General features: G+C 53.5%; 1 protein-coding gene across 6 annotated transcripts in view; it reads right to left on the bottom strand.

Moving 5' to 3' along the window:
- Positions 1–21,845, bottom strand: part of katnip (katanin interacting protein) — a 333,986-nt gene that overhangs the window by 6,785 nt on the left and 305,356 nt on the right. The gene's annotated exons all lie outside the window — the stretch shown is intronic.

The raw sequence follows: 21,845 nt of genomic DNA, 5'->3' as shown, positions 1-21,845 counted from the left end.
CTCTGACTTTCAATACTCTTGAGGGTTCTACCATTCACTGTATATTCCCTACCTGCATTAGACCTTCCAAAATGCATTACCTCACATTTGTCCGGATTAAACTCCATCTGCCATCTCTCCGCCCATGTCTCCAAACAATCTAAATCCTGCTGTATCCTCTGACAGTCCTCATCGCTATCCGCAATTCCACTAACCTTTGTGTCGTCTGCAAACTTACTAATCAAACTTATTTACTCAATAACTGGGTAATCAGACAGAATGGTGTTTGTCAAGATTGTGACTTTACCATAACTAATTTACATCTCTTTCTTTTGACACAGGACATACAAGAGAATGATCACATTGAGGGTAAATCTTCACAGTTCATACAGCACCTCGATGAGTCCAATTGGCAATTAGTTGGGTTTTCACACTCAAGACAACACAGACAAATAATGTTGGGAGGTGCAGCTGTGGAAACTCTATCCCATTGGAGGGGTGGGGTTGGGGCGGGCTTACAGGGGGGGTGCGAAGGAGGTCACGGTCCTCTCTAAAATCTTACCTGGACACAGATGTTAAACTCTAGGTGTTATCATTGAGCAGCAGAATGCTAAAGTTGCATCAGGAATTTTGCCAAATACTGAGTTATGCCACACACTCTGTACAAGACCTCGATCACTACTAGATTGATGGCAATTAAGATAGTGAGAAAGTCTGCTGTGGTTGACTCCATGGAGCCTTAATAAGGCTCCCAAATAAGTTCACGCAGGATATGACTGCAGCCATACAGACTTTGGATGCCAGTTTGTCTTTGACCTTAAAGATGGTGACAGATAAATAATTTATGGTCTTACAGTGTGTTGCTGATCTTCAACTGCAACAGAGCGGTAGAAGCGATGTAGCATTGGCCAAGAAGAGGCACAATGCTGAAAAGTGCCACCGAAATGAGAATGCTACACAAAGTGCTCAAATGTCCCACTAATTGACCCCCTCAGTGAATACCTGCCCTGTATTGAATGCCTGAACTGTAAAAATTGCTGATAAGGCCACAGCTGGAGCTTTGTGTACAGTTCTGGTCACCACATTACAGGCAGGAGATAATTGCTCTGAAGAGGAAATTCACAAGAATGTTGCAAAGATATGAAAATTGCAGCTATGAGGAGTGATTGGATAGGCTGGGGTTGTTTTCCTCAGAACAGAGGAGGCTAAGGTTAGTACTGTCGCCTCACAGCACCAGATACCGGAGTTTGATTCCGACCTTCGGTTATTATCTGTGCGCAGTTTGCACATTCTCCCCATGTCTGGGTGCTGCGGTGTCCTCCCACAGTCCAAGGATATGCATGTTAGGTGGATTGGCCATGATAAATTGCCCTTTAATGTACAAAGGTTATGTGGGGTTATGAGGCGAGGGAGTGGGCCTGCATGGGGTGCTCTTTCGGAGGGGAGTGTAGCCACGTAAAATGGCTGCGTCCCGATTAATCTGGCCAAAACCCAGTTTGAAAAGGCTAACCCGAAAGGCTGCTGGGAAAAGCAGCTAACAAGACACAAACAGGCAGCTGCAGACAGTATTGCATATTCGGCTCTGGGGAAGTTGGCCCAGATCGATACTCAGGGCTATCAACAGCCCATCGACCCAGATATTTGCAGTTACATTCAGGACTGTTAGCAGCCCATCTATCCAGACATCTGCAGTTAAATCGGCTATCCCCGGGAACAATTGCAACATATTAGCAATTGAATACCGGGCCAGACCTGTCGGCGGCTGCAGTGGCCGAAACAACGACAGGTGAACGACCACCCTCCGATCGAGGAATCGCCTCACCATTGGACACATCGACCCCAGGGATTGGGGACAAATCCAATCACTTGGGACTCAGGGTCAAGGGCCGCCCCGGGAGGCGGGAAGCCCCTGGGCCCTATAAAAGTGAGGGGCCAAGTTCAGATCTCTCTCTCTCTCCTCTTCGCCTGCTCGAGACCTTCGCAAGACCAGCAACCGGCAACTGTAAGTTTGAATCCAGCGATCGCTATCCGATAGAGACACCTAGCCACTGACCTGTAGCAGCCTTTTGAATCCCGCGGGCCAGATCCGATTGGACAAGCCATTCGTTTTCCTGACCTGTTGGGCTCGTCCTAAGTTAAGTATTGGCCAGTAGTGATAGGTTTATTATATAGATAGTAGTATTAGTGTATTAATATTGCTTGTTGTATATAATAAATGACCGTTGTTTTAATCCTTACTAAGCGGTGTGCTGTATTATTAATCATAACCTGAACTTGAACCACGTGGCGGTATCATAAAGATACCTGGCGACTCGTGAGCAAAGGTGACGTAATCAGAGCAAATAGACTAAGGATAAAAAGAGCAACATAATTGCCGACTCCGCCGGGACCCGACTTAGAAGTGGAAAACCACTCCGGGAGAACCCCAACATTTTGAATTAGAATCCAATCGGAAACAAAACAAAAAAAAACCACAAGTGTTCAAGCGGTTCTGGTTAATAATTCACAATTCGGAAGTGTGTGTATGCATGCGTAACTAACAGGGTTATAAGGCAAAACTGATAGATTTTTGTTGCGTCAAAACTGTCGGCAGTTGGTATTTCGGAAATTAGCGCAAGCCGTACCGTCATCTACCACACCACCTTAGCCCCCTGTTCCAAATTTGAAAGTCACGAGCAGATAAGAGAGAGCCATGCAGGCAATGCAAGCGATGCAACGCCTCATGAACCCCGAAGATTTTGCTGTCGCACCAGTCAGCAGCGTTAAGAGCGTGACAGTGTCCCGTTTGGGAAGTGGAAATCCGCAAAATTCTGCAGGGCAAAGGATGGCCCATGTGGAAGGATTTCTGCAATGACGACGACTCAGGTCCTGGAAGTATAGGGCATACTTGGTGGGAGAACCTGAGTGAGATCCACAAAAAGAGTTTAGCAAAAGCGCGCAAGCCGATGGCAATTGTGTCCTGTCTGGCACAATTGCGAGGCACAGAGGAGGTCGTCAGGACGCTCCGCAAAGAAATAGAAGGCATACATCGGACGAGTAAAATCGATGTATGCGAAGTTGAGAAAGAAAACCTGGAGTTAAAAGGGAAATTAGCAGCAAAGGACGAAGAGGTGGCTGACGCCAAACGGGGTCACCAATCTTGTCTGGCGCACTTGAGTAGTTTCCAGTCACAATATGAAAAGGCTCATCAGGACCTGCAGCGTGCAGTCCTGGTAAAGAAAGAAACAGAAAACCAGGTAGAGACGCTCCAGAAACAATGCAGTGATCTCAAGGCAGCCTTGAGAGCGCTCCACGCCACAACCACGGAACAAAGGCAGAGTACTTTGGACCATGCAAAGTGCCGAAAGCAGATTGCAGACTTGAAAGCACTGCTTTCTGTCCAAAAGGGATTTCAAGAAACCTTTGGGGAAAGTTTAGACCAGGAAGACGGCACTGATTGGGAAGAATTGCAAGAGATAATTTCAGGGAGTATGTGCGCAGGGAAAACCCCAAAGGAGGAAAGCACCCCCACCCCCCACACAACAGATAATACAGGCTCCCATGAACCCTGTAACCACCCACCGCACCGCCACAGCAGACGAGGCGGAAGTCTTATATTCCACCCCCCTCACAGTGACCCAATTACGGGACGCGTGTGCCAAAATCACACCGTTCCTCCCCGCTTCAGACCCACACCATTTCTTTGCCACCGTCAAACACCAGGCGACCATGTACGGCCTGGATGAGAAAGAGCAGGTAAAGCTCACGGTCCTCAGCTTAGACCCATCGGTCGCAGCAGCCCTTCCCGACCCACAGAATGTAGGAGGAGGCACCCTTGCAGAAATGCAGGCCGCCATCCTGGATGCGATCGGGTACAACCGGGGCGACCCCGTAGACGGTCTGAATAAATGCAGACAGAAAAAGTCTGAACACCCCACAGTGTTCGCAGGACGCTTGTGGATTCATTTTGAAGCCGTTTTCGGCAACCTAGATCGTGCCCATTTGTCCCCAGACAATATGGCCAAGTGGACCCGCACCCTTATCTCCCATGCCAGGAAGCAGGACAGAATTCCTGTAGCAATTATGACCCCTCGGAGGAGGCTCATAATGAGAAGTGGGTGGTCAAAAGATTGTCCCGCGTTTGGGAACAAGCGGCTCACGGCAAATCAGCAACTAGAACCCCCGAGGAAAACCAAGCTGCCGCAGACGTGCAGGCAGTAAGAACCACTCTCCACAACCCCGCCTGGGTAAACGAGGGAAAGAACAGCCCCCCAGCCAAACCGCAAGAGTGCTACAATTGCGGACAGTTGGGACATTTTGCTAAAAAATGCAATGGCCCTATGTGGTAGTATGTATTAGGGGTCATGTGGGACTGAAAGCCCTAATGTCATTGGCTGACAGATCCCGGGTCCTGGTTGGCCGTTGACCTCTAGCTCCGCCCTGAAGGCGGAGTATAAGAAGCCGGAGTCCTCCCCCGCAGGCCATTCTACTATCGAGCAGCGGGGGAACAGACACGCTTAATAAAGCCTCATCGACTTCACTCGATTCGTCTCACGGAGTCTTTGTGCGCTACAATTTATTAAGCGTGCCTAAAAAGGACTATGGCGCTCAGGATCATCCCGGAATGCCTGAGGATCAGCCACGCAGTGAACGCGGCAGCAGCTTTCAAGCACTGGCAGACTTGTTTTGAGGCCTACCTCAGAACGGCCACTGGCCGGGTCACAGAAGACCAAAAACTACAGGTCCTGCACTCGAGGTTAAGCACGGAGATTTTCTCCCTCATCGAAGACGCGGAGGATTTCCAGATGGCGTTCGCAGCACTGAAAAGTCTCTACGTCCGCCCAGTTAACCAAATCTACGCTCGCTACCAGCTCGCGACGAGACGGCAAAGTCCCGGAGAATCGATGGACGAATTCTACGCCGCGCTGCTGATTTTGGGACGAGCCTGCAGCTGCCCTTCGGTGAACGCAAATGAACACACGGACATGTTAATGCGCGATGCTTTTGTGGCAGGTATTAATTCCTCCCAAATCCGCCAAAGACTCCTAGAAAAAGAGTCGCTAGGACTCTCAGAGGCATGGGCCCTAGCAGCCTCTCTAGACGTGGCCGCGCGTAATACCCGCGCCTACGGCCCCGACCGCGCAGCAGCCCATTGGGCTAAGTACATACCCGTCGCGTCAAACCCACCGCCCCCCCCCCCCCGGACACCCCACAGGCTTGCGCGGTCCAAACGCCAAGTCGCACCGGGGGCGCCTGCTGCTATTTCTGCGGCCAGGCGAAACACCCCCGACAGCGCTGCCTGGCCCGCGCAGCAATCTGCAAGAGCTGCGGGAAAAAGGGCCATTTTGCGGTGGTGTGCCGGTCCCGCGAGGTCGCCGCTGTCCCGGGAGAACAGGGAGCCCTGCACGCCGCTTACGCGCCCCAACCCCGCCCCCCCCCGTCCCCACGTATGACCCGCCGGCGCTACCAATTTGGGTCCCGACCACCGCTGTCCCCAGAGATGAGGGAGCCCCGCGCGGTCCTAACGCTCCCCAACCCCCCCCAGCGCCCCATGTGCGACCCGCAGATGCCGCCATTTTGGGTCCCGGCCACCACGAGAGGAGGAAGGGCGCCGCCATCTTGGACAACCCCAGACCTGTACGACGCGTGGGGGCGGCCATTTTGTCCACCCCCGCCGCCATCTTGTGACCCCCCAGCCATGTGCGATGTATGGGGGCAGCCATTTTGTTCATCCCCGCCGCCATCTTGGACGGCAACAACGGACCCCAGTGTCGACGGCTCCACGGGGTTCGAGGAAGACGCTCCACTACTACAACCACGTCTCGCTTCAATTACGCTCGATCAAGCTCGGCCCCAGACACTCCAGACGACGACGACAACGGTGCTAATAAACGGGCACGAGACACCATGCCGAGTCGACTCCGGGAGCACGGAGAGCTTTATCCACCCCGACACGGTAAGACGCTGTTCCTTGACCACCTATCCCAGCGCACAAAAGATTTCCCTAGCAGCAGGATCCCACTCCGTAGAGATCCAAGGTTTCTGCATAGTTACCCTAACGGTGCAGGGGAGGGAGTTCAAAAACTACAAACTACACGTCCTTCCCCAACTCTGCGCCCCCACATTACTGGGATTAGATTTCCAGTGCAACCTACAGAGCCTTACGTTCAAATTCGGCGGCCCAATACCCCCACTCACTATCTGCGGCCTCGCAACCCTCAAGGTGCAACCCCCGTCCTTGTTTGCGAACCTCACCCCGGATTGCAAACCCGTTGCCACTAGGAGCAGACGGTACAGCGCCCAGGACCGGACCTTCATTCGGTCCGAAGTCCAGCGGCTACTAAAGGAAGGCATAATCCAGGCCAGCAATAGTCCCTGGAGAGCACAGGTGGTAGTAGTGAATACAGGGGAGAAACAAAGGATGGTCATAGACTATAGCCAGACCATAAACAGGTACACACAACTAGACGCGTACCCTCTCTCCCGCATATCCGACATGGTCAATCGGATTGCCCAATATAAAGTCTTCTCCACCGTGGACCTCAAGTCCGCCTACCATCAGCTCCCCATCCGCCCAAGTGACCGCAAGTACACAGCCTTCGAGGCAGACGGGCGATTATACCATTTCCTAAGGGTCCCATTTGGCGTCACAAACGGGGTCTCGGTCTTCCAACGGGAGATGGACCGAATGGTTGATCAACATGGGTTGCGGGCCACGTTCCCGTATCTCGACAATGTAACCATCTGCGGCCACGACCAGCAGGACCACGATGCCAACCTCCAAAAATTCCTCCAGACCGCCAAAGCCTTGAACCTCACGTACAACGAGGACATGTGCCTTTTTAGCACCAACCGGCTAGCCATTCTGGGCTACGTAGTGCGCAATGGGATAATAGGCCCCGAACCCGAACGTATGCGCGCCCTCATGGAATTTCCCCTCCCGCACTGCTCAAAAGCCCTAAAACGCTGCCTGGGGTTTTTTTCATACTACGCCCAGTGGGTCCCCCAGTACGCAGACAAGGCCCGCCCACTAATACAGACCACGACCTTCCCTCTGTCGACAGAGGCTTGCCAGGCCTTCAGCCGCATCAAAGCGGATATCGCAAAGGCCACGATGCGCGCCATCGACGAGTCCCTCCCCTTCCAGGTCGAGAGCGACGCCTCCGACGTAGCTCTAGCGGCCACCCTTAACCAAGCGGGCAGACCCGTGGCCTTTTTCTCCCGAACCCTCCACGCTTCAGAAATCCGCCACTCCTCAGTGGAAAAGGAAGCCCAAGCCATAGTGGAAGCTGTGCGACATTGGAGGCATTACCTGGCCGGCAGGAGATTCACTCTCCTCACCGACCAACGGTCGGTAGCCTTCATGTTCGATAATGCACTGCGGGGCAAAATCAAAAACGACAAGATCTTAAGGTGGAGGATCGAGCTCTCCACCTTCAACTACGAGATCTTGTATCGTCCAGGAAAGGTGAACGAGCCGTCCGATGCCCTATCCCGCGGCACATGTGCCAACGCACAAATTAACCGCCTCCAAACCCTCCACGAGGACCTCTGCCACCCGGGGGTCACTCGGTTTTTCCACTTTATCAAGTCCCGCAACCTCCCATACTCTTTAGAGGAGGTCTGTACAGTCACAAGGGACTGCCACATCTGCGCGGAATGCAAGCCGCATTTTTTCAGGCCGGATGGTGCGCACCTGATTAAGGCTTCCTGCCCCTTTGAACGCCTTAGTCTGGATTTCAAAGGGCCCCTCCCCTCCACCGACTGCAACATATACTTCCTTAATGTGGTGGACGAGTACTCTCGCTTCCCATTCGCCATCCCCTGCTCTGACATGACCGCGGCCACAGTCATTAAAGCCCTGAACACCATCTTCACACTGTTCGGTTGCCCCGCATACGTCCACAGCGACAGGGGGTCCTCCTTCATGAGTGACGAGCTGCGCCAGTTCCTGCTCAGCAAGGGCATAGCCTCAAGCAGGACGACCAGCTACAACCCCCGGGGGAACGGGCAAGTAGAGAGGGAGAACGGCACGGTCTGGAAGACCGTCCTACTGGCCCTACGGTCCAGGGACCTCCCAGTTTCACGGTGGCAGGAGGTCCTCCCGGACGCTCTCCACTCCATCCGGTCGCTATTATGTACGAGCACTAATCAAACGCCTCATGAGCGTCTCCTTGTCTTCCCTAGGAGGTCCTCCTCTGGGACGTCGCTGCCGACCTGGCTGGCGGCCCCATGACCCATCTTGCTCCGAAAGCAGGCACACAAGGCGGACCCGTTGGTCGAAAGGGTTCTCCTCCTCCACGCGAACCCGCAGTACGCTAACGTGGAGTACCCCGACGGCCGACAGGACACGGTCTCCCTGCGGGATCTGGCGCCCGCCGGCAACACACACACCCCCCCGACACCATTCACCCAACCCCCCCCTTCCTGCCACCGCCGCACCCCGCGACCGCCCCTTCCCAGGAGGATCGGTTCCCCTCCCCTCAGGCCCGACCAAGAATAAAGCCCAAGCTGAAACCGTAAGGCTCCCGGAGACGACAACACCGGTACAAGCACCACCACCACCACCGGGGCCGAGGTGATCGACACGGAAGACCAGACCGTCCGACCGACTCGTGGCGTCGATCTAAATCAATATATGGACTTTTCACAAGAACATTTTGCTTTTCTCCCGATACCTTCTTGTACATACTGTATTGCCATATGAATGTTTTCCTCCCAGGACCAGCCCTGTAAACCCTCACCACCATGCGAAGCACAACCCGCCGGGTTCATTTTTGACAAGGGGTGAATGTGGTAGTATGTATTAGGGGTCATGTGGGACTGGAAGCCCTAATGTCATTGGCTGACAGATCCCAGGTCCTGGTTGGCCATTGACCTCTAGCTCCGCCCTGAAGGCGGAGTATAAGAAGCCGGAGTCCTCCCCCGCAGGCCATTCTACTATCGAGCTGCGGGGGAACAGACACGCTTAATAAAGCCTCATCGACTTCACTCTATTCGTCTCACGGAGTCTTTGTGCGCTACAATTTATTAAGCGTGCCTAAAAAGGACTATGGTGCTCAGGATCATCCCGGAATGCCTGAGGATCAGCCCCCACGCAGTGAACGCGGCAGCAGCTTTCAAGCACTGGCAGACTTGTTTTGAGTCCTACCTCAGAACGGCCACCGGCCAGGTCACAGAAGACCAAAAACTACAGGTCCTGCACTCGAGGTTAAGCACGGAGATTTTCTCCCTCATCGAAGACGCGGAGGATTTCCAGACGGCGTTCGCAGCACTGAAAAGTCTCTACGTCCGCCCAGTTAACCAAATCTACGCTCGCTACCAGCTCGCGACGAGACGGCAAAGTCCCGGAGAATCGATGGACGAATTCTACGCCGCGCTGCTGATTTTGGGACGAGCCTGCAGCTGCCCTTCGGTGAACGCAAATGAACACACGGACATGTTAATGCGCGATGCTTTTGTGGCAGGTATTAATTCCTCCCAAATCCGCCAAAGACTCCGAGAAAAAGAGTCGCTAGGACTCTCAGAGGCATGGGCCCTAGCAGCCTCTCTAGACGTGGCCGCGCGTAATACCCGCGCCTACGGCCCCGGCCGCGCGGCAGCCCATTGGGCTCCGTACATACCCGTCGCGTCAAACCCACCCCCCCCGGACACCCCACAGGCTTGCGCGGTCCAAACGCAAAGTCGCACCGGGGGCGCCCGCTGCTATTTCTGCGGCCAGGCGAAACACCCCCGGCAGCGCTGCCCGGCCCGCGCAGCAATCTGCAAGAGCTGCGGGAAAAAGGGCCATTTTGCGGTTGTGTGCCGGTCCCGCGAGGTCGCCGCTGTCCCGGGAGAACAGGGAGCCCTGCAAGCCGCTTACGCTCCCCAACCCCCCCCAGCGCCCCATGTACGACCCGCAGGCGCAGCCGCTCTGGGTCCCGACCACCGCGGTCCCGGGAGAACAGGGAGCCCTGCACGCCGCTTACGCGCCCCAAGACCCCCCCCCCCCCCGTCCTCCGTCCCCACGTATGACCCGCCGGCGCTACCAATTTGGGTCCCGACCATCGCTGTCCCCAGAGATGAGGGAGCCTCGCGCGGTCCTAACGCTCCCCAACCCCCCCAGCGCCATTCATTTGCGTTCACCAAAGGGCAGCTGCAGGCTCGTCCCAAAATCAGCAGCGCGGCGTAGAATTCGTCCATCGATTCTCCGGGACTTTGCCGTCTCGTCGCGAGCTGGTAGCGAGCGTAGATTTGGTTAACTGGGCGGACGTAGAGACTTTTCAGTGCTGCGAACGCCGTCTGGAAATCCTCCGCGTCTTCGATGAGGGAGAAAATCTCCGTGCTTAACCTCGAGTGCAGGACCTGTAGTTTTTGGTCTTCTGTGACCCGGCCGGTGGCCGTTCTGAGGTAGGCCTCAAAACAAGTCTGCCAGTGCTTGAAAGCTGCTGCCGCGTTCACTGCGTGGGGGCTGATCCTCAGGCATTCCGGGATGATCCTGAGCGCCAGAGTCCTTTTTAGGCACGCTTAATAAATTGTAGCGCACAAAGACTCCGTGAGACGAATAGAGTGAAGTCGATGAGGCTTTATTAAGCGTGTCTGTTCCCCCGCAGCTCGATAGTAGAATGGCCTGCGGGGGAACAGACACGCTTAATAAAGCCTCATCGACTTCACTCTATTCGTCTCACGGAGTCTTTGTGCGCTACAATAGAGCCCAACAGACAGGCACTCTGTAGCGCACAAAGACTCCGTGAAACGAATAGAGTGAAGTCGATGAGGCTTTATTAAGCCTGTCTGCTCCCCAGCAGCCCGATAGTAAACTGGCCTGCGGGAGAAGGCACCGGCTTCTTATACTTCGCTTTCAGGGCGGAGCATGAGGTCAACGGCCAACCAGGACCCGGGATCTGTCAGCCAATGACATTAGGGCTTCCAGTCCCACATGACCCCCAATACATACTACCACATTCACCCCTTGTCAAAAATGAACCCGGCGGGATGATGCTTCGTATGGTGGTAAGGGTTTACAGGGCTGGTCCTGGGAGGATAGAACAGTTACATGGTAGTACAGTATTGGACAGTATCGTCCTGTTACAACTATTTACAGAGGGTATAGGAAAAACAAAATGTTCATTGGACAGTCCATCTTTGTTCTACATCGACGCCACGAGTCGGTCGGGCGGTCTGGTCGTCCGGGTCGATCGCCTCGGCCCCGGCGGTGGTGGTGGTGCTTGTACCAGTGTTGTCGCCTCCGGGAGCCGCACGGTTTCAGCTGTCGGTGCAAAGGGGAGGGGGACTGATCCTCCTGGGAAGGGGGCGGTCGCGGGGTGCGGCGGTGGCAGGAAGGGGGGCGGTTGGGTTGATGGTGTCGGGGGGGGGTGCGTGGTGCCGGCGGGCGCCAGATCCCGCAGGGAGACCGTGTCCTGTCGGCCGTCGGGGTACTCCACGTAGGCGTACTGGGCGTTTGCGTGGAAGAGGTAACCCTTTCGACCAACGGGTCCGCCTTATGTGCCCGCCCGTGCTTTCGGAGCAGGATGGGTCCTGGGGCCGCCAGCCAGGTCGGCAGCGACGTTCCAGAGGAGGACCTCCTAGGGAAGACAAGGAGACGCTCGTGCGGCGTTTGATTAGTGCTTGTACATAATAACGACCGGATGGAATGGAGAGCGTCCGGGAGGACCTCCTGCCACCGTGAAACTGGGAGATCCCTGGACCGTAGGGCCAGTAGGACGGCCTTCCAGACCGTGCCGTTCTCACTTTCTACTTGCCCGTTCCCCCGGGGGTTGTAGCTGGTCGTCCTGCTTGAGGCTATGCCCTTGCTGAGCAGGAACTGGCGCAGCTCGTCACTCATGAAAGAGGACCCCCTGTCGCTGTGGACGTATGCGGGGTAACCGAACAGCGTGAAGATGCTGTTCAGGGCTTTAATGACTGTGGCCGCGGTCATGTCGGAGCAGGGAATGGCAAAAGGGAAGCGGGAGTATTCGTCCACTACATTAAGGAAATACGCGTTGCGGTCGGTGGAGGGGAGGGGCCCTTTGAAATCGAGACTGAGGCGTTCAAAGGGGCGGGAAGCCTTAATCAGGTGCGCTCCACCTGGCCTGAAAAAATGCGGTTTGCATTCAGCGCAGATGTGGCAGTCCCTTGTGACTGTACGGACCTCCTCTAAAGAGTATGGGAGATTGCGGGACTTGATGAAGTGGTAAAACCGAGTGACCCCCGGGTGGCAGAGGTCCTCGTGGAGGGTTTGGAGGCGGTCAATTTGTGCGTTGGCACATGTGCCGTGGGATAGGGCATCGGACGGCTCGTTCAGCTTTCCGGGCCGGTACAAGATCTCATAGTTGAAGGTGGAGAGCTCGATCCTCCACCTTAAGATCTTGTCATTTTTAATCTTGCCCCGCTGTGCATTATCGAACATGAAGGTTACCGACCGTTGGTCAGTGAGGAGAGTGAATCTCCTGCCGGCCAGGTAATGCCTCCAATGTCGCACAGCTTCCACTATGGCTTGGGCTTCCTTTTCCACTGAGGAGTGGCGGATTTCTGAGGCGTGGAGGGTTCGGGAGAAGAAGGCCACGGGTCTGCCCGCTTGGTTAAGGTTAGCCGCTAGAGCTACGTCAGAGGCGTCGCTCTCGACCTGGAAGGGGAGGGACTCGTCGATGGCGCGCATCGTGGCCTTTGAGATGTCCGCTTTGATGCGGCTGAAGGCCTGGCAAGCCTCTGTCGACAGAGGGAAAGTCGTGGTCTGTATTAGGGGGCGGGCCTAGTCTGCATACTGGGGGACCCACTGGGCGTAGTACGAAAAGCACCCCAGGCAGCGTTTCAGGGCTTTTGGGCAGTGCGGGAGGGGAAATTCCATGAGTGCGCGCATACGTTCGGGGTCGGGGCCTATTATCCCATTGCGCACTATGTAGCCCAGAATGGCTAGCCGATCGGTGCTACAAACGCACTTGTCCTCGTTGTACGTGAGGTTCAAGGCTTTGGCGGTCTGGAGGAATTTTTGGAGGTTGGCGTCGTGGTCCTGCTGATCGTGGCCGCAGATGGTTACATTGTCGAGGTACGGGAACGTGGCCCGTAACCCATGTTGATCAACCATTCGGTCCATCTCCCGTTGGAAGACCGAGACCCCGTTTGTGACGCCAAAAGGGACCCGTAGGAAATGGTATAATCGCCCGTCAGCCTCGAAGGCTGTGTACTTGCGGTCACTTGGGCGGATGGGGAGCTGATGGTAGGCGGACTTGAGGTCCACGGTGGAGAAGACTTTATACTGGGCAATCCGATTGACCATGTCGGATATGCGGGGGAGAGGGTACGCGTCTAGTTGTGTGTACCTGTTGATGGTCTGGCTATAGTCAATGACCATCCTTTGTTTCTCCCCTGTCTTCACTACTACCACCTGCGCTCTCCAGGGACTATTGCTGGCCTGGATTATGCCCTCCTTTAGTAGCCGCTGGACTTCGGAGCGAATGAAGGTCCGGTCCTGGGCGCTGTACCGTCTGCTCCTAGTGGCGACGGGTTTGCAATCCGGGGTGAGGTTCGCAAACAAGGACGGGGGTTGCACCTTGAGGGTGGCGAGGCCGCAGATAGTGAGTGAGGGTATGGGGCCGCCGAATTTAAACGTAAGGCTCTGTAGGTTTCATTGAAAATCTAAGCCCAGCAAGGTGGGGGCACAGAGTTGGGGAAGGACGTTAAGTTTGTAGTTTTTGAAATCCCTCCCCTGTACCGTTAGGGTAACTATGCAGAATCCCTGGATCTGTACGGAGTGGGATCCTGCAGCTAGGCAAATCTTTTGTGCGCTGGGGTAGGTAGTTAAGGAACAGCGTCTTACCGTGTCGGGATGTATAAAACTTTCCGTGCTCCCGGAGTCGACTAGGCATGGCGTCTCGTGGCCGTTAATTAGGACCGTTGTCGTCGTCGTCTGGAGAGTCCGGGGCCGAGCCTGATCGAGCGTAACCGAAGCGAGCCGTGGTTGTAGTAGTGGGGTGGGGTTGGTTGTTGCCGTCCAAGATGGCGTCGGGGATGGACAAAATGGCCGCCCCCATACATCGCACGTGGCTGAGGAGTCACAAGATGGCGTCGGGGGTGGACAAAATGGCCGCCCCCATGCGTCGTACAGGTCGGGGGTGGTCCAAGATGGCGGCGCCCCTCCTCCCCTCGTGGTGGTCGGGACCCAAAATGGCGGCGTCTGCGGGTCGCACATGGTGTGCTGGGGAGCGCTAGGACCGCGCGGAGTTCCTGCACTGCGAGCGCCAGGGCCGCGGGCGCTAGGACCGCGCGGAGTTCCTTCACTGCGAGCGTCAGGGCCGCGGGCGCTAGGACCGCGCGGAGCTCCCTCGCCGGGGACAGCGGTGGTCGGGGCCCAGGTCGGCGGCGCCGGCGGGTCAGTCGTGGGGCCGCGAGCGCTGGGACCGTGCGGAGCTCCCTCGCCGGGGACAGCGGTGGTCGGGGTCCAGGTAGGTTGCGCCGGCGGGTCAGTCGTGGGGCCGCGAGCGCTGGGACCGCGCGGAGCTCCCTCGCCGGGGACAGCGGTGGTCGGGGTCCAGGTAGGTTGCGCCGGCGGGTCAGTCGTGGGGCCGCGAGCGCTGGGACCGTGCGGAGCTCCCTCGCCGGGGACAGCGGTGGTCGGGGTCCAGGTAGGTTGCGCCGGCGGGTCATGCGTGGGGCGCGGGACGGGGGTGAGGGTGGCGTTCGGGACGCGAAAAACCCCTTCCTCTCCGTGGAGAGTGTTGGCCGGCACCCAAATCGGGAGCGCCGGCGGCGGGTCGTACATGGACTGTGGGGAGGGGGGTTGGGGAGCGTAGGCGGCGTGCAGGGCTCCCAGTTCTCCCGGGACCGCGGTGGTCGGGACCCAAAATGGCGGTCGTCTGCGGGTCACACATGGCGTGCTGGGGGGGGTTGGGAGGCATAGACTGCCTGTAGGGCTCTCTGTGGCCCCGGGACGGCGGCGACCTCGCGGGATCGGCACACCACCGCATAGTGGCCCTTTTTCCCGCAGCTTTTGCAGATGGCTGCGCGGGCCGGACAGCGTTGTCGGGGGTGCTTCGCCTGGCCGCAGAAATAACAGCGGGCGCCTCCGGTGCGACTCGGCGTTTGGACTGCGCAAGCCTGTGGGGTGTCCGGGGGGGGGGGGGGTAGGGGGTTTGCGCGACGGGTACGTACGGGGCCCAATGGCCTGCCGCGCGGTCGGGGCCGTAGGAGCGGGTATTACGCGCGGCTACGTCCAGGGAGGCTGCCAGGGCCCGTGCCTCTGAGAGTCCTAGCGACTCTTTTTCTAGAAGTCTTTGGCGGATTTGGGAGGATTGCATACCTGCCACAAAAGCGTCGCGCATTATCATGTCCGTATGTTCGTTTGCATTCACCGACGGGCAGCTGCAGGCTCGTCCCAAAATCAGCAGCGCGGCGTAGAACTCGTCCATCGATTCTCCGGGAGCTTGCCGTCTTGTCGCGAGCTGGTAGCGAGCGTAGATTTGGTTAACTGGGCGAACGTAGAGACTTCTCAGTGCTGTGAACGCCGTCTGGAAATCGTCGGTGTCTTCAATGAGGGTGAAAATCTCCGTGCTCACCCTCGAGTGCAGGACCTGCAGTTTTTGTTCGTCTGAGACTCGGCCTGTGGTCGATCTGATGTAGGCCTCGAAGCAAGTCTGCCAGTGTTTGAAGGCTGCTGCCGCATTCACTGCGTGGGGGCTGACCCTCAGGCATTCTGGAATGATCCTGAGCTCCATAGTCCTTTTTAGACACGCTTAATAAATTGTAGCGCACAAAGACTCCGTGAGACGAATAGAGTGAAGTCGATGAGGCTTTATTAAGCGTGTCTGTTCCCCAGCAGCCCGATAGTAAACTGGCCTGCGGGGGAAGGCACCGGCTTCTTATACTTCGCCTTCAGGGCGGAGCATGAGGTCAACGGCCGACCAGGACCCGGGATCTGTCAGCCAATGACATGAGGGCTTCCAGTCCCACATGACCCCCAATACATACTACCACACACTCTCAATAAGAAAAAGGCAGAGCCCATAGCAACCGAGAACTGAGGTGTCCATATGATGATTTAAAGGAGACACTTGGGGAAAAGTGTTGTCCTTCCTGATGGAACCTGCAGAATGTTTTACGTTGTCTGTCTGTTTGTTAAATGTTGTTCGTCCTACAGGAGAATGTTCTCACTGCCCCACACCCATTCACCTGACCTTTTTAGCTCTTTCCAATTGGACAAGCCAGACGCTTGTTCAGCGGTACCAACTTGTCCACAGATACCTGGTCACCAGACCAGACGCCCATTCAGAGGAACTAGCTTTTCAGCTGATACTGGTTCGGGTACCAGACGCCCGATCGTAGCTGCTCTTCTGATTCGATGGTAGAATCAGAATAGTAACCCCACCATGCTGACTACATTTTTGTCCGTTCTTTGGTTGCTCAGGCAGTGGAGAAACGGCGTGAGACCCGCCCTGCCTGGGGACCCCCCCCGTTGGTCAAAAACGCTCGGGTAGGGAAGATACGGTATTGGTAGCCGTCCTACCCGGGGACTCCACCCAAATCTTACCCGTCGCGGCCCACACGCACCTCATTCAAACTTTTCTTTCAAAAACAGTTTTATTTTATTTAGGCAACCTTAGGGTTGCTGCCACATGCTATTTACATCCTGGAACATTTGGATGATAAACATAGCACTGGTCCACCATTGGGAAGTGTGCCTTGTCCAAACATTTGTTTTGAAAAAAAAAAAAATGGGGGGAGAGTCACATACTGTGACCAATTATAAGGGTTTAATTGGCACCCAAGAAGGACAGACACACTAACACACCAGATATTAAACCGAAGTATTTACACACACTACGCTTGTCTTACAGAACTCCAGAAGCTCCAAGTCCGGAGAAAACCAGCGAACACAGGAAAAGGAAAGAAAGAAGACAGCCATGAGGACTCCTTTCATCGTGCTCAACATGTTCGTTCTGGACATTTGGTTGCGCGGGAACGCGGACCCCATCACTCCAAACCCCCCTACTGTTAACACTTCACGGCCCAGTAGTACCGAGGGCCCAGTCACCAACCACACTGCATTATCCTGGTGTGACAAGTTCATAACTTGGTACTCCTTATCGTACATCATTGAGGCACTGTTAGCATTGGCTATACTCGGTTGTGCAGTACAGACCATGCGCCTCCGCAAGTGGAAAAGGAGAGCGTATCATGCTCGAACCCCGGTCTATCGGATCCAATCCCCGATATTCGGCTATGACCAGACCCCAGGCCCCAGCGACATATGAATGATGAAACATGCACTGGCGGTTTTTCCTGTAAATAAAAATAAAATGTATGGAAATGTATGATCCTGAGCTTGACTGCCAAGCCAGAAAAGAATATATTAAAGGCTGTGACTGTTATTGTATGTTTAGAGAGATAAGATTGTATAATGCTTGAAGAATTGTTTAGGTAAAATTAGAGGTTCCCAGTTTATTTTTTTTTAGACACATGCCCCTGCCTGACATAGCGCCCTCAAGAATTGTTTAGGTAAATTTTTGTGCATAGCTAGGGTCAGAGTAGTGGCCATGTAGGAGGTGCCCCCCCCACCCCCGGTCAGGGAACGAAGAGGACAAAATTTATGTGATCCTTCACGCTTCGCGTTAGGATCACAAGGCGGGGTTGTAGCCACGTAAAATGGCTGCGTCCCGATTAATTTGGTCAAAACCCAGTCTGAAATGGCTAACCCGAAAGGCTGCTGGGAAAAGCAGCTAACAAGGCACAAGCAGGCAGCTGCAGACAGTATTGCATATTCGGCTCTGGGGAAGTTGGCCCTGATCGATACTCAGGGCTATCAACAGCCCATCAACCCAGATATTTGCAGTTACATTCAGGACTGTTAGCAGCCCATCTATCCAGACATCTGCAGTTAAATCGGCTATCCCCGGGAACAATTGCAACATATTAGCAATTGAATACCGGGCCAGACCTGTCGGCGCCTGCAGTTGCCGAAACAAAGACAGGTGAACGACCACCCCCCGATCGAGGAATCGCCTCACCATTGGACACATCGACCCCAGGGATTGGGAACAAATCCAATCACTTGGGACTCAGGGTCAAGGGCCGCCCCGGGAGGCGGGAAGCCCCGGGCCCTATAAAAGTGAGGGGCCAAGTTCAGATCTCTCTCTCTCTCTCCTCTTCGCCTGCTCGAGACCTTCGCAAGACCAGCAACCGGCAACTGTAAGTTTGAATCCAGCGATCGCTATCCGATAGAGACACCTAGCCACCGACCTGTAGCAGCCTTTTGAATCCTGCGGGCCAGATCCGATTGGACAAGCCATTCGTTTTCCTGACCTGGTGGGCTCTTCCTAAGTTAAGTATTGGCCAGTAGTGATAGGTTTATTATATAGATAGTAGTATTAGTGTATTAATATTGCTTGTTGTATATAATAAATGACCGTTGTTTTAATCCTTACTAAGCGGTGTGCTGTATTATTAATCATAACCTGAACTTGAACCACGTGGCGGTATCATAAAGATACCTGGCGACTCGTGAGCAAAGGTGATGTAATCAGAGCAAATAGACTAAGGCTAAAAAGAGCAACAGGAGGTACAGACTCGATAGGCCGAATGGCTTCCTGCACTGAAGGGATTCTATGGATAAGGGTGACCTAATTGGTGTACAAAATTCCGAGGAGCATAGACAGGGTACACAGGAAAGACTCGCTGAGGAGTCAATTACTAGGGGGCATTGATTTAAGGTAATTAGGAGAAGGGGACATGAGGGAAGCATTCTCACCCAGAGGATGGTGGGCGTCTAGAATTCACTATCAAAGTTGGTGGTTGAGGCTGAAATGCTCAAATCATTTAAAGAGGAGGAATTTCTTCATCCAGAGAGTGGTGAATCTGTGGAACCCTTTGCCGCAGAAGGCTGCGGAGGCCACTGATGTCTTTAAGACAGAGGTAGATAGGTTCTTGTTTAATAAGGGGATCAGGGGTTATGGGGAGAAGGTAGGAAAATGGGGATGAGAAAAATATCAGCCTTAATTGAATGGCGGAGCAGACCTGATGGGCTGAGTGGCCTAATTCTGCTCCCATGTCTTATGGTACCTGGTTCTGCGTCTGAAGTGCTGCAACCTGCAAGGCTGCAGTCCAGGTCTGGAAAGTGGAATTAAAATGAGAGGCTCGTTTATATTTTCCTCTTTTTTGGCCATTGCTGAATAGTCTCTTCCTGCACTGTAATATTTCTATAGTTCCATGGAGATTGTACAGGAAAGTCTCCTCCAAAATAACAGTATTAATTTGTATTTATACAAATGCCTTTAATGTAATAAAACATCCCAACATGCTTCACATGTGCATTATTAAACAAAATTAGACACCAAGTCACATAAGGAAAAATTAAGGCAGATGATCAAAGGATTGGTCAAAGAAGAAGATTTTCTGGCATGTTTTGAAGAAGAGGTAAGGTGAAGTTTAGGGAGAAAATTTCAGAGCTTAGGGCCTCGGCTACTAAAAGCATAGCCACCGATTCTGAAGTGATTATAATCGGGTATTCACAGGATACCAAGGTTAGAGGAGATCAGACAATTTAGAGGGTAGTGACGCTGGAGGAAGATTATAGAGATGAGGAGGAAAGAGGCCATGAAGGGCTTTGGAAGCAAGGATGGGAATTTTAAAATTGAGCTGTTGCTTTACTAGGAGCCAACTAAGTAGGTGAACACAGGGTAGTTAGTGAATGGAACTTCTGATACAAGCAGCAGGGTTTTGGATGGTTTCACCTTTTCCAGAGAGTAGAATGTGGGAGGCCAGCCAGAAATGCACTGCAGCAGTCAAGTCTAGAGATAGCAAAGGGTTTCAGCGCTAGTGAGCTGAAGCAGGGATGAGATAGGACAATGTTACAGAGGGGGTGGCACAGTGGCTAGCACTGCTACCTCACAGCTCCAGGGACCTGGATTCAATTCTGGCCTCTGGTGACTGCGTGGAGTTTGCACTTTCTCCCCGTGTCTGCCTGGGTTTCTTCCGGGTTCCTCCCACAGTCCAAAGACTGCAGGTTAGGTGGATTGGCCGTGCTAAATTGCCCATTAGTGTCCAAAAGGTTAGGTGTGTTAGTGGGTTATGGGGATAAGGTGGAGGTATGGGCTTAAATAGTGTGCTCTTTCCAGGGGCCTGTGCAGACCCGATGGGATGAATAGCCTCCTTCTGCACTGTTGGGATTCTATGATTCTAAAGGGTGCATATGTGATCAGAAGTTGATAACGGGATCAAATATGACACCAAGGATGTGGCCAGAATGATTCAGCCTCAGAAAGCTGCTCTGGAGTCAGTGGGTACGGAATGGAGTTTGTGGTGGGGACCAAAGGACTTCCCAACATTTAGTAGAAAAATGTTTCAGCTCATCCAGTACTGGGTTTCGGAGGCTCAATCTGCAATCTGACAATTTAGATTCAGTGGATGGGTTGAGAGAAGTGGTGGATAAAGTAGAGCCGGGAGTCATCAGCATACTTGTGGAAATTGACATTGTTATTTCAGATGTACGGCAATTAGATAACATAGCGGAAAAGGTCAAGGATAAGTCCTTGGGGATGCCAGAAGTACAAAGAACAAAGAAGCACAGAAACCGGACCTTCGGCGCTCCAAGCCTGCGCCGACCATGGTACCTGCCTAAACTAAAACCGTCTGCACTTACGGAGTCTGTATCCTTCCATTCCCACCCTATTTATATTTATTGCTAGATGTCCCTTAAATCCCTTAAATGCCCCTATCGTACCTGCATTCCATATATTTACCACCCTCTATGTACAAAACCTGCCTCGCACATCTGTTCTAAACACTTCCCCTAGTACTTGACTCTCCTACTCTAGGAAAGAGCATCTGACTATCCACCATGTCCATGCCACTCATAATCTTGTAGACCTCTATCAGATCGCCTCTCAACCTCTGTCATTCCAGTAAGAACAGACCAAATTTATCTAACCTCTCCTCATTGCTAATGCCCTCCATACCAGGTAACATCCTAGTAAACCACTTTTGTACCCTCTCCAAAGCATCCTATCCTTCTGGTAGTGTGGCGACCAGAATTGTACACAATATTCCAAATGAGGCCTAACTAAGGACATGACTTGCCAATTTTTATATTCAATGCCCTGACCAATGAAGGCCAGCCCAGATCTCTCTGCCTGTCAGTACTCGCAAGAGTTCTACCATTTATTGTGTAATCCTCCAAAGTGCATTACCTCACTTGTCCGGATGAAACTCCATCTGCCATTTCTCCGCCCAAGACTCCAAACAGTTTATATCCTGCTGTAGCCTCTGACAATCTTCTTCACAATCCGCAACTCCACCAATTTTTGTGTCGTCTGTGAACTTACTAATCAGACCAGCTACATCTTCTTCCAAATCACCTATATACACCACAAACAGAATTGGCCCCAGAACTGATCCCTGTGGAACGCCGCTAGTCACAGCCTTCCATTCAGTAAATAAGCAATTCTTTGGCTATGTTTTGATAGATAAGAATGGAACTAGGTGCGTACAGTCCTGCGCCTCTAAATTTATCGACCAGTCACTGGAAAGTTTCGCTATTTACTCTAGATGAACCCTTCATATGATTTTAAGCAGCTCTTTCAAATATCGTCTTAGCCTTCTCTGCTCTAATGAGAACACATCCAGGTTATTCAGCCTATCCATGCAACTACAATGCCTTATCCTGATCAAACTGAAGAGTGGAACAGGTTTGGGATGGTGGAAATCCGAAATGAAAACAGAAAATGTTGGGTGAACTCAGCTGGTCTGGCAGCATCTGTGGAGAGAGAAACAGAATTAACGTTTCAAGTCCATATGACCCTTGTACAGTTCTGTAGAAGGGTCATCTGTACTCGAAAGGTTAACTCCGTTTCTCTCTTCACAGATGTTACCAGGCCCGCTGAATTCATCCAGCATTTTCTGTTTTTACTGATCTACTTTTA

This window comes from Scyliorhinus torazame, chromosome 17 (genome assembly GCF_047496885.1).
Source record: "Scyliorhinus torazame isolate Kashiwa2021f chromosome 17, sScyTor2.1, whole genome shotgun sequence".
NCBI classification, from domain to species: Eukaryota; Metazoa; Chordata; class Chondrichthyes; order Carcharhiniformes; family Scyliorhinidae; genus Scyliorhinus; species Scyliorhinus torazame.
Note: the sequence above shows the minus strand (reverse complement) of the source record. Positions and strands in the feature narration are given on the sequence as shown.